The sequence below is a fragment of the Sapajus apella genome, unplaced genomic scaffold, assembly GCF_009761245.1.
Source record: "Sapajus apella isolate SASKATOON/1434 unplaced genomic scaffold, GSC_monkey_1.0 scaffold15, whole genome shotgun sequence".
Classification (NCBI taxonomy): Eukaryota; Metazoa; Chordata; class Mammalia; order Primates; family Cebidae; genus Sapajus; species Sapajus apella.
This window is the reverse complement of record NW_022436955.1, coordinates 17,119,559-17,134,480: the sequence shown is the minus strand read 5'-3', so window position 1 is coordinate 17,134,480 and position 14,922 is coordinate 17,119,559. Positions and strand designations below refer to the sequence as shown.

Here is a 14,922-nt window from a genome sequence, read left to right as displayed (position 1 = left end):
TCCAGGATGTGAGGATGTGCCAAGGTCCACTAAAGCAGCTGTGCCTCCCCAGACAGCCTGCCCGGGAAGCTAGGACATGTTTCTGCTTGGTACAAGTTACAGCAGCACTAGGAGTGGGAGTGGGGACATCTTCAAGGCTTCCGTAAGGGGTCCAAAGGAAATCCAACCTGCACAGCAGCACAGGCCCTGGAGCCACCTCCTCTCCTGTCTCCTTTTAGGTCACAAACATTCCCCGAGCAACTGAAGAAGGAACTCCTTCCGTGTGACAGTCAGTGGATGGGAGCTATTCCCTACCCCTGAGGAGCTCTCTGCCAGGGTGGGAAGGGGAGGAAAGAAGAGAGGGCTTAAGGAATACTGTGCAAACTGAGAAAAAACGCTTGGTAAGAGAGTAGGAGGTGGGCAGGGGCAGGCCGGAAAGAGAATGATGGGTGTCTGCTGGGAGGGGATGTGCTGGGACTACATAAGGGTCAGCAATGCAGATGGGTTTTGAAGGATGAGTAGGTGTTCGTTCTGGAACTGTTTAGGATGAGGCTGAAGAAAGGCTCAGACGAAGGGGGAGCAGGCATTTAGTTTGGAAGAAAAAAAAGCCACAGATGGAGGGGAAGTGGGTGACAGGGTTGGAAAGTTGCTTCCAGTCACGCGACGCAGGACCCTGGACCTTGGCAAAGGAACTGGCATCTAGCCCCAGTGGCTGTGAGGAGCTGCAGAAGGCCACAAGCCCGCGGGTGGTATAAACTTTAGGAAGGGCAGTCGGCACCGGCGGGCGGTACGGGTTTGAATGGCACTTAGGGAGCTCTAAGGAGTACGAGGAAAGTGGCTCTGATGTCGGAGTGACAGCCTGCTAGAATCACAGGGCCTCCTGAGGGAGGACATGGGAAAGGGGGGTATTTCTGTGCTGGGCATCCCCTCTCCACCCCTTCATCTTTGCAAAGAGCAAATGCCTCCTTGCTTGGCACCAGCTGGAAAGCCTCCTCCACCAGAGTCCTACTAGGACTCAACTCAGGACACCCCAGGCTACTAAAAAATTCAAGCCCGGCCTCAGGAACTACAAGATTCTACAGTCTCTGCCCCTATACCTAAGGGTAGAATATTCTTCATCTCCAAGAAAGCAGGTCTCTGGCAGACAAACAATGGCTGGAGGGAAAACTCTGGAACATGTCCTCACCAACATGTCAGCCTGCAGAGCACCAGGCATGGGGTCAAGTCCTGGACCACAGGCAGGAAGAGTCTGTTCCACGAATCAAGCCCACCCTCCTTATCTGACACTTGGGGCAAGCAAAACAGGGCCAAGCTGACCTCTGCAGCCTTCCTGCTGGGCTCCCAGCACAGGCTTCAACTCCAGTCAGGCCTGCCTTCTTACTGCACCCTGCCTGGTCCACTGCTGCACCTCCCATCTGCCCACTCTCTAGGAAAGCTCCTGGTCCCTTTCACAGTCTACCTGGCCCCCAAACTCCAGCTCAAATCCAATCCCCCACCTTTCCTGATGGTCCCACGAAGTGAGTGCAGAAGGACTCAGGACGCCTCCTTCTGTGCCCAGCAACGTGCTGTCAAATGTCAGCAGGTAAATTCCTTCTAACTCCTTCTCATGCATGATTCCTACCTCTCCAACTCTTTTTTTCCCTTTGAGACAGAGTCTCGGTCTGTTGCTCAGGCTGGAGTGCAGTGGTGCGATCTCGGCTCACTGCAACCTCTGCCTCTGGGGTTCAAGCGATCCTTCTGCCTTAGCTTCCTGAGTAGCTGAAATCACAGCACCTGCCATCACGCCTGGCTAATTTTTTATATTTTTAGTACAGACAGGGTTTCACCATGTTGGCCAGGCTGGTCTCGAGCACCTGGCCTCAAGCGACCCACCCACCTCGGCCTCCCTAAGTGCTGGGATTATAGGTGTGAGCCACCATGGCTGGCCCCTCCACAACTTCTTGATAAACTCCCTGAGGACTGACAGGCACCATGTATCTGCATCTCTAGTACCAGGCCTCTCTCGGAGCCCAGAACTTTGCGTGCAGTAGGTGGGGCAACACCTGTCAAGCCTGGCAGGGGTGACAGGCAGCTTGAGCTGCAGGGAAAACCTGGCCAAAATCCCACACTGCTATAGTGGTGACACGGGGGTGCTTTGCAAGCCAAAACCTAGCCTACTGGGTTAATCAAGAAGGTGTCTGGATGGTTCTCACCCTCTAGTCTTATAATCCAGGTTAGCAGGAATGAAGGCCACCATTACTAGGACCAGAACATGCACACTGAGAAGGGCCCAGGTCTCCAGAGCTGTGGCTGGTGGCTGGGGAAAGATACACATACTCAGATGAAGCTTGAAGGGCAGCTGAAGGTGCGCTCTGATCCCTTGCTAGGTGCTCCAGAACTGCCCTAGTCAGCCAGCCTGTGATGTGGTCTTTCCACTCCACAGCGCAAGTACAGAGACAAAAAAAGGCAACTACAAGAGGAAGCAAAGTAAGTGAAGTTGAAAACCTGGGCATCCCCAGTTCCAGGTTTAGTGTCTCTTCAAAAGACCACGCTGTCCCTCCTTTCATCTACAGTTTGGGAGCCAGAGGCGGGGGATCTGAGGCTGAACTAGTTTTGAAGTTAATATCTAGCCCAGAAACTCTCACGATCACAAATCCCTGGAGACCTTCACTAATGCAAAGGTCATGGGCACTGCTGTCTTATACACCAGAGAAGAGAATCTACCTCTGCCTGGTTTCCTCCAAAAGGTGCTGAAGAACCCTGGGGGAGAGGTGTCTTCTAGAGGCTGCTCAAAGCCTTCATTTTCAACTGGCCAGTGGCATTGCAGGATGGCAGGAACACCCACTCCCCAGAATATACAAGCCCCAAGATGGGCCAACGTCAAGCTCTTGATTGCCAACCCTAACGTCTCAAAGACTATCACATCGACTACCCACTCCCTGATAGGAGAAGCAGCCATGGGCAGTGCAAGATACATCTGGACTTTCATTAGTCAAAGGAGAACCTGGGGCCACCCAGCACAGCCACAGGACCCCTTAGCCTCTGTACCACGGCATGGTGACAGTTGCAGGTGACTATCACACGTCACACAGGGACCATTGAGTTGACCACTTCCCAAGCACTCACACTCTGCTAAGTATTCCAGGGGTCAGTTATTCCTCAGGACACCTCCTTCGGTGGCCATTATCACTCCCATCTTCCAGATCTGAAACAGTCTCAGAGAAATTGAGCCCCTTTCTAGGGTCATGGAAGGTCTGACATCTACCAAGTCCATACTCTTTCAACTATGTCACAGTTCCTCCCTCCCATCTCCCTGAGGCACTTCAGCTGCAAACTGAACACATTCAATTACAGATGGCAATTCCCTTGTACAGAATCAAAGCCCCCAAGTGAAACGTAGTTTTCTCTATACACTTTCTCACACTGCTTGGTCATCGTCAAGCCATTCCTCCCCATACACAAGGAGTACAGATGAGATGCCTACTTGAGATGTTTTGAAATGAGGCTCTAGCAATGGTTTTCTGTGAATGCAGGAACAGAGTAAGGAACCATTAGCTGAGCACTTACTATTTGCCAGGCAATGTGCTGCATGCTTTACATACAAGATCTGATTGAAACCTTACAACAAGCCACTGAGTTAAGTACCATTATGCCCATTTTACAGCTTTCGGAAACTGAGGCTTAGAGAAGTTAAGAAGCATACACAGCAGGGGGGGATCCAAGATAGCCGATTAGAAGCAGCTCTGGATTTCAGCCCCCAGTGAAAGCCCAGAGGGTGAGTGGACGCTGCATTCCAGACAGATCTTTATTGCCCACAGACCAGGAGATTCCCAGGCGGAAGAGCACCATGAGTCACCAGCGAGGCTGTTTTGGCTGGCGCGGAGGGTCTCCGCAAAAAATACATGGGTCCGGGCGCCGTTTCAGCTGGTGATTGGAGTGCCTGGGAGACAGAGTCACCCGTTCAACTAATAAAAAGAGGACTGAAACAGGGAGTCAGGCCAAGAGATTCCCGGGTGAAAAAGCACCACAATTCTCCAACACGGCTGTTTCAGCCAGCGCAGTGGGTCACCGCACGGGAAATCACACAGATCCCGGCGCCTTTTCAAAGGGGACTGGAACACCTGGGAGACAGAGTTGCCTGTTCAACTGAAAAAAAGGAGACTGAAAGAGGGAGCCAGGCCAGGAAATTCCTCGGCGAAAAAGCGCCATGAGTCTCCAGCAGCTGTTTCAGCCGGCACAGCAGGTCTACACACAAAAAATCACACAAATCCGGACGCAGTTTCAACTGGTGACTGGGACGTCTGGGAGACAGAGTTGCTGGTTCAACTGAAAAAAAAAAATAGGGGTCTGAGGCAGGGAGCCAGGTGATCGTGCTCGGCTTACCCTAACCCCACAAAAAACAGCAATCTGAAACGCTCTGGATTGGGAGTTTCACAGCAAGCACAGTTGAACCCGTGACAGTCTAGCCCTGTGGGGGAGGGGTGTCTGCCATTACCGAGGCAGTTCTAATTGTACCCCTATAAATAAGACTACAGGGAAGTTCACATGGCAGCTGGGCAGAGCCCACAGAAGCTCAGCAAAGCCTCTGCACGCAGACTGTGACTAGGCGGCCTCCTCGCTGGGCAGGGCAGCCCTGAAAAAAGGCAGCAGCACGACAGAAACTTATAAATAAAGCCCTACGTTCCCAGGACAGAGCACCTGGGGAAAAAAAAGGCGCTAATGAGTTCTGCTGCAGCAGACTTAAATGTACCTGCCCAGCGGCTCGGAATGGAACAACGGAGCTCACAGCTCAGCACTTGAGCTCCGATAAAGGACAGACTGTCTCCTCAAGCAGCTCCCTGGCCCCCATATATCCAAAGAGTCACCTCATAAAGGAGAGCTTGGAATGACATCTGAAGGGTATCCTTCTGGGACAAAGATAGCAGAAGAAGAAACTGGCAGCAACCCTTACTGTTCTGCAGCTGCAGCAGGTGATCCCCAGGCTAGCAGGGCCTGGAGTGGACTTCAGCAGCCCTACAGCAGAGGGGCCTGAATGTTAGAAGGAAAACTAAGAAACAGAAAGAAGTAACTTCATCATCAACAAACTGGACGTCCACTCAGAGACCCCATCTGAAAGTCACCAACTACAAAGACCACAGGGAGATAAATTCACAAAGATGGAAAGAAACCAGCCCAAAAAGGATGAAAACATCCAAAACCAGAATGCCTCTCCTCCTACATGGGATCACAACTCCCCACTAGCAAGGGAACAAGGCTGGATGGAGAATAAGTCTGGTCAATTGACAGAAACAGGCTTCAAAAGGTGGGTAATAATAAACTTTTCTGAGCTAAAAGAACATATTCTAACCCAATGAAAAGAAACTAAGAACCTTGAAAAAAGGTTTGACAAAATGCTAACAAGAATAAACAGCTTAGAGAGGAAGATAAATGAATTGATGGAGGTGAAAAAGACAACACGAGAACTTCGTGAAGCATACACAAGTTTTGACAGCTGAACTGACCAAGCAGAAGAAACAATATCAGAGGTCTAAGATCAACTCAATGAAATAAAACGATATGGCAAGATTAGAGAAAAAAGGGTAAAAATAAATGAACAAAGTCTCCAAGAGATATGGGACTATGTGAAAAGACCTAATCTACATTTGATAGGCGTACCTGAATGTGACAGAGAGAATGAATCCAAGCTGGAAAATACTCTTCAGGACATTACCCAGAAAAACTCCCCCAACCTAGCAAGAAAGGCCAATATTCCAGTCCAGTAAATACAGAGAACACCACAAAGATATTCCTCAGAAAGAGCAACCCCAAGGCACATAATCATCAGATTCATCAGGGTTGAAATGAAGGAGAAAATGCTAAGGGTAGCCAGAGAGAAAGGTCGAGTCACACACAAAGGGAAGCCCATCAGACTCACAGTGGATCTCTCAGCAGAAACCCTACAAGCCAGAAGACAGTGGGGGCCAATATTCAACATACTTAAGGAAAATAACTTTCAACCTAGAATTTCATATCCAGCCAAACTAAGTTTCATAAGTGAAGGAGAAATAAAATCCTTTACAAACAAGCAACTACTCAGAGATTTCATCACCATCAGGCCTGCTTTATAAGAGCTCCTGAAAGAAGCTCTTGTAGAACAACCAGTAGAAAGGGACAACCAGTACTAGCCACTCCAAAAACATACCAAATGGTCAAGAGCATCGACACAATGAAGAAACTGCATCAACTAACAGGCAAAACAACCAGCTAGCATCAAAATGGCAGGATCAAATTCACATATAACAATATTAACCTTAAATGTAAATAGGCTAAACGCCCTAATCAAAAGACACAGACTGGCAAATTGCATAAAAAGCCAAAACCCATCGGTGTGCTGTATCTAGCAAACCCATCTCACATGCAAGGATACGCAAAGGCTCAAAATAAAGGGATGGAGGAAGATTTACCAAGCAAATGGAGAACGAAAAAGAGCAGGAGTTGCAATCCTAGTCTCTGATAAAATAGACTTTAAACCAACAAAGATCAAAAGAGACAAAGAAGGACATTACATAATGGTAAAAGGATCAATACAACAACAAGGGCTAATGATCCTAAATATATATGCACCCAATACAGGAGCACCCAGATACATCAATCAAGTTCTTAATGAATTACAGAGACAGACTCCCACACAATAATAGTGGGAGACTTTAACACTCCACTGTCAATATTAGATGGATCAAAAAGACAGAAAATTAAAAAGGATATCCAGGACTTGAACTCAGACCTGGACCAAGTAAACCCAATAGACATTTACAGAACTCTCCATCCCAAATCCACAGAATATACATTCTTCTCAGCACCACACCATGCCTACTCTAAAACTGACCACATAATTGGAAGTAAATCACTCCTCAGCAAAAGCAAAAGAATGGAAATCATAACAAACAGCCTCTCAGACCACAGTGCAATCAGGTTAGAACTCAGAACTCAGAAACTAACTCAGAACCACACAGCTTCATGGAAAATGAACAACTGGCTCTTGAATGTTGACTGGATAAACAATGAAATGAAGGCAGAAATAAATACGTTCTTCGAAACCAGCAAGAATGAAGACACAACATACCAGAATCTCTGGGACACATTTAAAACAGTGTCTACAGGAAAATTTATAGCAATAAATGCCCACATGAGAAGCAAGGACAGATCTAAAATCGACACTCTATCATCAAAATTCAAAGAGCTAGAGGAGCAAGATCAAAAAACCTCAAAACCTAGCAGAAGACAAGAAATAACTAAGATTAGAGCAGAACTGAAGGAGATAGACACACAAAAAATCCTTCAAAAAAATCAATAAATCCAAGCGCTCGATTTTCGAAAAGATCAACAAAATAGACCACTAGCCAGATTAATAAAAAAGAAAAGAGAGAAGAATCAAATAAATGCAATAAAAAATGACTGCGTTTTTTTAAGGGATATCACCACAGATTCCACAGAAATACAAACCATCATCAGAGATTATTACAAACAACTCTATGCACATAAACTAGTAAACCTGGAAGAAATGGATAAATTCCTGGACACTTGCATCCTCCCAAGCCTAAACCAGGAAGAAGTCGAAACTCTGAATAGACCAATAACAAAGGCTGAGGTTGAGGCAGCAATTAAGAGCCTACCAACCAAAACAAGCCCAGGTCCAGATGGGTTCACAGCTGAATTCTACCAGCTATACAAAGAGGAGCTGGTACCATTCCTTCTGAAACTATTCCAAACAATCCAAAAAGAGGGAATCCTTCCCAAATCATTTTATGAGACCAACATCGTCCTGACATCAAAATCCGGCAGAGACTCAACAAGAAAAAAAAAACTTCAGTCCAATATCCATGATGCACACAGATGAAAAAATATTCAATAAAATATTGGCAAACCAATTGCAACAGCACATCAAAAAGCTTATCCACCATGATCAAGTAGGCTTCATCTCAGGGATGCAAGACTGGATCAACATGTGCAATCAATAAACGTAATCCACCACATAAACAGAACCAAAGACAAAAATCACATGATTATCTCAATAGATGCAGAGAAGACCTTTGACAAAATTCAACAGCCCTTTATGCTAAAAACCCTCAATAAACTAGGTACTGATAGAACGTATCTCAAAATAATAAAAGCTATTTACGACAAACCCACAGCCAATATCATACTGAATGGGCGAAAACTGGAAGCATTTCCTTTGAAATCTGGCACTAGACAAGGATGCCCTCTCTCACCACTCCTATTCAATATAGTGTTGGAAGTTCTAGCCAGAGCAATCAGGCAAGAAAAAGAAATAAAGGATATTCAATTAGGAAAGGAGGAAGTCTAATTGTCTCTATTTGCAGAAGACATGATTGTATATTTAGAAGACCCCATCGTCTCAGCCCAAAATCTCCTGAAACTGATAAGCAACTTGAGCCAAGTCTCAGGATACAAAATCAATGTGCAAAAATCGCAAGCATTCCTATACACCAATAACAGACTTAAAGGGGGCCTCAAGAATGAACTGCCATTCACAATTGCTACAAAGAGAATAAAATACCTAGGAATACAACCAATAAAGAACGTAAAGGACCTCCTTCAAGGAGAACTACAAAGCACTGCTCAATGAAATAAGAGAGGACACAAACAGATGGGGAAACATTCCATGCTCATGGTTAGGAAGAATCAGTATCGTGAAAATGGCCGTACTGCCCAAAGTAATTTACAGATTCAACGCTATTCCCGTCAAGCTACCAATGACCTTCTTCACAGAACTGTAAAAAACCACCTTAAACTTCATATGGAACCAAAAGAGAGTCTGCTTAGCCAAGTAAATTCTAAGCAAAAAGAAAAAAGCTGGAGGCATCACACTACCTGACTTCAAACTATACTACAAGGCTACAGTAATCAAAACGGCATGGTACTGGTACCAAAACAGACATACAGATCAATGGAACAGAACAGAGGCCTCAGAGGCAACACCACATATCTACAACCATCTGATCTTTGACAAACCTCACAAAAACAAGCAATGGGGGAAAGGATTCCCTGTTTAATAAATGGTGTTCAGAAAACTGGCTAGCCATGTGCAGAAAGTAGAAACTGGACCCCTTCCTGACACTTTACACGAAAATTAACTCCACACGGATTAAAGACTTAAACGTAAGGCCTAACACCATAAAAATCCTAGAAGAAAATCTAGGCAAAACCATTGAGGATACAGGCATAGGCAAGGACTTCATGACTAAAACACCAAAAGCATTGGCAACAAAAGCCAAAATAGACAAATGGGACCTAATCAAACTCCATAGCTCCTGCACAGCAAGAAAAACAGACATTAGAGTGAACCAGCAACCAATAGAATGGGAAAAAATTTTTGCAATCTACCCATCTGACAAAGGGCTAATAACCAGAATCTATAAAGAACTAAAACAGATTTACAAGAAAAAAACAAGCCCATTCAAAAGTGGGCAAAGGATATGAACAGACACTTTACAAAAGAAGACATATATGAGGCCAACGAACATATGAAAAAATGCTCATTATCGCTGGTCATTAGAGAAATGCAAATCAAAACTTCATTGAGATACAATCTCACGCCAGTAGAATGGTGATCATTAAAAAATCTGGAGACAATAGATGCTGGAGAGGATGTGGAGAAACAGGAACAGTTCTACACTGTTGGTGGGAGTGCAAATTAGTTCAACCATTGTGGAAGACAGTGTGGCGATTCCTCAAGGACCTAGAAATAGAAATTCCATTTGACCCAGCAATCCCATTACTGGGTATATATTCAAAGGATTATAAACCGTTCTATTATAAGGACACATGCACACAAATGTTCATTGAGGCACTGTTTACAATAACAAAGACTTGGAACCAACCCAAATGCCCATCGATGATAGACTGGACAGGGAAAATGTGGCACATATACACCACAGAATACTATGCAGCCATAAAAAACAAAGAGTTCATGTCCTTTGTAGGGGCATGGATGAACCTGGAAACCATCATTCTCAGCAAACTGACACAAGAACAGAAAATCATACACCACATGTTCTCACTCATAGGCGGGAGTTGAACAATGAGAACACAGGGACACAGGGAGGCGAGCATCACAAACTCTGAGGTCTGTGTGGGGGAGAAACAGGGGAGGGACAGCGGTGGGGTGGGGAGTTGGGGAGGGATAACATGGGGAGAAATGCCAGATATAGGTGATGGGGAGGAAGGCAGCAAATCACACTGCCATGTGTGTACCTATGCAACAAGCTTACATGTTCTTCACATGTACCCTAAAACCTAAAATGCAATAATAAAAAAAAAGCATACACAAAGTCATGCAAACTGTAGCTGATGGATCTAAAAATCAAATCAAGGTTTTACTAACCCCAAGGTCTAAAATCTCACCCACTGTATTACAGTAGCCCCCTCCCCAAATGGCATAGCTACCACCAGCTGGATGCCCACTGTGTGCCAGGCATGCTACATTTTTGATTTCATTTAACTCCAATCCCATGTCATTTGGTAATGTCCCCATGTCCCAACCTCTGTCCTAGGTGGCAAAGGTTTTAGCTACTGACCTCAGGTTCCCATGTGTTCAGAGGAGAATCCTCAGCTGTAAGGTGGGTTAATCACTACAATGATGTTACAGTGTTTTTAGAGAATTAAATTAGATAATTATATATTGTGCTCTCTACTGCACATGTTCAAATAACAATATTAGTGCAAAGTCAGAATCAGAGACAAGCTGTGGTCTTATACACACCACAGGAGGTTGTGTTCATTCCATAAGTGTTGGCTGAGCAGCCACTATGCTCCTGGCTCCAAGACAGATGTAAAGATAAACCTGCGGGTGACATTTATTCCTGTGTTGTGAAACTCTCAGTACGGACTTGGGGCTGCTGCCGTGTTTCCCCCTGCAAGTCCAACCATCCGTCCCAGTTCTCTCTACAACACACCACACTCAGGTGGCATATCCAGGCAGCAGTGTCCCAAACAGGATCTGGGTAAACATCTCTGCCAGCTGCTTTGCTGAGTATTTAAATAATTTGGTTTCCACTTGCACACCAGTCTCCAAAACTGAATGGGAAAAGCGGAACATCTGCCTCTGAGGAAGAACCAATGCCCTTTTGAAAAGGCCTAGGAATGAAATGATTAGAAATGAGCATGTTAGACGTGGGAATGAGCATGTACTGAGCACACAGTGGATCCAACCAGTGGAAAAAACTACAAAGGAGAAGCCAGAGTCGCCGACAGCAGAGGCCTGTTTTGATCTCAGGTGAGGACAGTTGTGACCACCGAATAAACACTTCCCACAGGCTGTAACAAAACAGCACTAATTTTAAAACTGAAGCACAATTCACATACCATAAATTCACTCTTTTAGCATGCAGACATCAGCAGGTTTTTGCATATTCACAAAGTTGTGCAACCATCACCATCATCAATTGCAGAGTATTTTTTACCACCTCCAAAAGAAACCCTGCACCCGCTAGAGGTCATTCCCTGGTCCCCCAAATCTCCTCCCCTGAGCCCTAGGCAACCCAGGTCTACTTTCTGTTTCCACAGATTGGCATGTTCTGGCCATTTCATATTAATAGAATCATACACCATGTGCCCTTTCACGGTTGGCTTCTTTCACTTCACATAATGTTTCCAAGGGGCATTTTTTTTTTTTTTTTTTTTTTGAAGATAACTGAGGCCCAGAGAGGTCAGAAACTCAAATGCTCACAGGGGCCAGGCTAAAGATGAAGGGGGCAGCCCCAGCAGGTAAAACAGGCTCTGGTTAATCTGCCAAAAGGTGGCAAATTTGCCACCTTTGCCTCCTGCCGATTTGCTTTGCAGGAATGTAGGCCCCCAGGGCCACATCGCCCAAGTCAATAAGATAATCCAGAAACTTGAATTTCACTGTGAAATTTCTCAATTTAAAATACTTTGTCATCCAGGCCAAACCAAACAGGTCCACATGGAGGTCACAGCCCCTAGGGGCCAGCCTGTGACCCTGGGATTAAGCAATTTAAACAGGGTCCCACGGCTGATAAACATCCAAGCTAGGTGGAATTCTGACTTGCACTCCAAAAATTACCTTGAGCCACTAGGTAATAAATACAGTTATGTGCCACCTAAGGACATTTTGGTCAACAACAGACTGCATATTCCACGAAGGTCCCGTGAGATGATAACATGGTATTTTTACTATCCTATTTCTATGTTCAGATATATTGAGGTGCACAAATACCACTGTTACAATTGCCTAAGGATTGAGCAGTCACATGCTGTGCAGGTTTGTAGACTAGGGACAACAGGCTCTACCACATGCCCTAGGTGTGTGGCAGGCTGGACCACCTAAGTTTGTGTGAGTACACTATGTTGTTCACACAATGCTGAAACTGCCCAATAACATATTTCTCAGAATGCATCCCCCTGAAGCGACTCATGACTCTAGCGTCTTCTCCACAGGGGTAGTAAGCTTAGAAGAACCAGGTCAAACCCTACAGGGCAACCTTCAACTGTTCACAGAGCTCCAGGGACTTGCCTCCCCCATAGCCAGCAGCCAGGGAGGTGTGATTCAGAAGCTCTGCTCCCAGCAGCTCTGCTCCCAGCATGCCCCGTGAGAGCTTTGGGCTCTCCGGGGGCATGGCCTGGGCCACCTAGCAGGGCATTTACATCTGCTGGCTTTTGAACTCAAAGCCCAAGGACAGGATCAGGTGTGTTTAGGGAGGTAGGACCACAGAGGGAACTCAAAGCTCAGGACCACTAGAGACTTGACCATGAGTGGTGCTGTCTCTCCCAGCCAGCAGTGAGACAGCAGGGGCCCCACCTCCACGACACCTGGCAGAGCAAGCACCCGCCACACTGATCCGAGGGCCGGCTAGCATTTCTCCCCCACGTTAGACTCTTCTAGGAAGACAGCCGGGCATCTTCCCACCCTTTTCATTATGACTGATCAATGACTGTATTAAAATTGAAAACCCACAAAACCGGAAACAGCCATTATAAAAATCCTAACCTGAATGTCATAGCCTATAGGAAATTGCGTGGTAATGTGGGAATAAGGCTGTAGGGGCGAACGTTCTCCAGGACTTGTGCACAACTGGCTCCCAACATTCAGCCAGTTAGTATGGTCACTTAACACCACATTGGTGGTCTTAAGATTCTGGATCCAGAGGTCCTTGAGATGAGACAAGCATCCATCTCTATATTTTTAGTGGCTGCGAGGCTTGTCATCATGATACAATCCCCTCTTATTTGTGGTTTCTCTTTTTTTTTGGGATGCAGTCTCGCTCTGTCACCCAGGCTGGAGTGCTGTGGTGCGATCTCGGCTCACTGCAAACTCTGCCTCCCAGGTCTAAGTGATTCTTCTGCCTCAGCCTCCCAAGTAGCTGGGACTACAGGTGTGTACCACCAGGCCCAGCTAATTTTTTTTTTTTTTTTTTTTTGTATTTTTAGTAGAGACGGGGTTTCACCGTGTTAGCCAGGATGGTATCAATCTCCTGACCTTGTGATCTATCCGCCTCAGCCTCCCAAAGTGCAGGGATTACAGGTGTGTGCCACTTCGCCCGGCCTATTAGCAGTTTTTAACTCCTCACTGGAACACCTTATGCAAGACTGGCTCTGTCATCTGAGCTCTGGAGAACTGAAAGTGGCAGCTAAAACCACCGTGGAGACGTGCAAGGATGAAATTCCTTTCATGATAAGCATGCCCCCTTTTCAGTAGGGAAAACCAGTCATGCAGTGGGTACGTCTTCGGAGACACAGGAACCTGAGTTTTCTAGCTAGGTTCTAGCTGTGAAACCATGAAAAGATTACTTAACCTCAAGGAGACTGTTTCCTCATCTGTAAAATGGGGTAACACTGCCATGCTCATACGGCAGCCATGCAAAATAAATCAGATGAGGGGTACATGATGGCCAAAGGGAAGCTTTTCTATATCCTCCCAGCAGCCCAAAATGGGGCAGATCAGCACTTTATATAGGTGCACTCCCAGGCTTCACTACGATCACTGTGATGGACTGAACTGTCCCCCAGCCCCCAAACTCATATATTCAAGTCTGATCCACAATGTGATTGTATTTGGAGGGAGGGCCTATAAGGAAGAAATTAAGGTTAAAAGAGGTCATAAGGGCGGGGCCCTTGATTCCATAGGATCAATGTCCTTATAAGAGGAGAAATGAGCTGGGGCAGTAGCTTGTGCCAGTAATCTCAGCGATTGCTTGAGGCCAGGAGTTCAAGACTAGCTGGATATGGGGGGGTGTGCCTATGGTCCTAACTACTTGGGAGGCTGAGGTGGGTGGATAGCTTGAGCCCAGTTCAAGGCTGCAGTGGGGTGTAATTGCACCACTGCATTCCAACCTAGATGACAGAGCGAGACCTGCCTCTAAAAGGAAAAAAAAAAAAAAAAAAAAAAGAGAGAGACACTAGAACCACCACCTCACCCTCCTTATCCAAAAGAAGAGGTCATGTGGATACAAATCACGCATGTGAGATGGCGACTGCCTAGAAGCTAAAAGAAGGCTCAGGATGAAACCTACTTTACTGGCATATTGATCTTGGATTTCCCAGCCTCCGGAACTATAAGAAATACATTTCTGTTGTTTAAACCATCAAGTCTGTGGTATTTTGTTATGGCAGCTCCAGCAGACTAATACCGTGTATTCCATCCTCTGGAGCTTTCATCAAACCTTACCATGATGGCCACCCTCAGGCTAACAAAGAAGCTGTGGGTCGACTATTTGATCTGGGAAAGCCAGGGGCAAACTATATGAGCAGTTAGTGCTTCGGCCTTCTGCTAACACCTACCAAGTGCTGGCAAGTCCTGAGCATATGAAGATAATATGGAGGCATGGATCCTGCCTTCAGGAAATTCACAATCTGGGCAGGGTGGCAGATTCCAAAACAATGGCAGGAGAGTTGTAATTGTCTTCTATTTGCTACAGTAATAATTACCACAATCTTAGTGGCTTAGAA

The 14,922-nt window shown here is 45.9% G+C and overlaps 1 protein-coding gene across 1 annotated transcript in view; it reads right to left on the bottom strand.

Moving 5' to 3' along the window:
* VAC14 (VAC14 component of PIKFYVE complex) overlaps positions 1-14,922 on the bottom strand; it is a 124,229-nt gene that overhangs the window by 105,078 nt on the left and 4,229 nt on the right. The window lies entirely within an intron of this gene.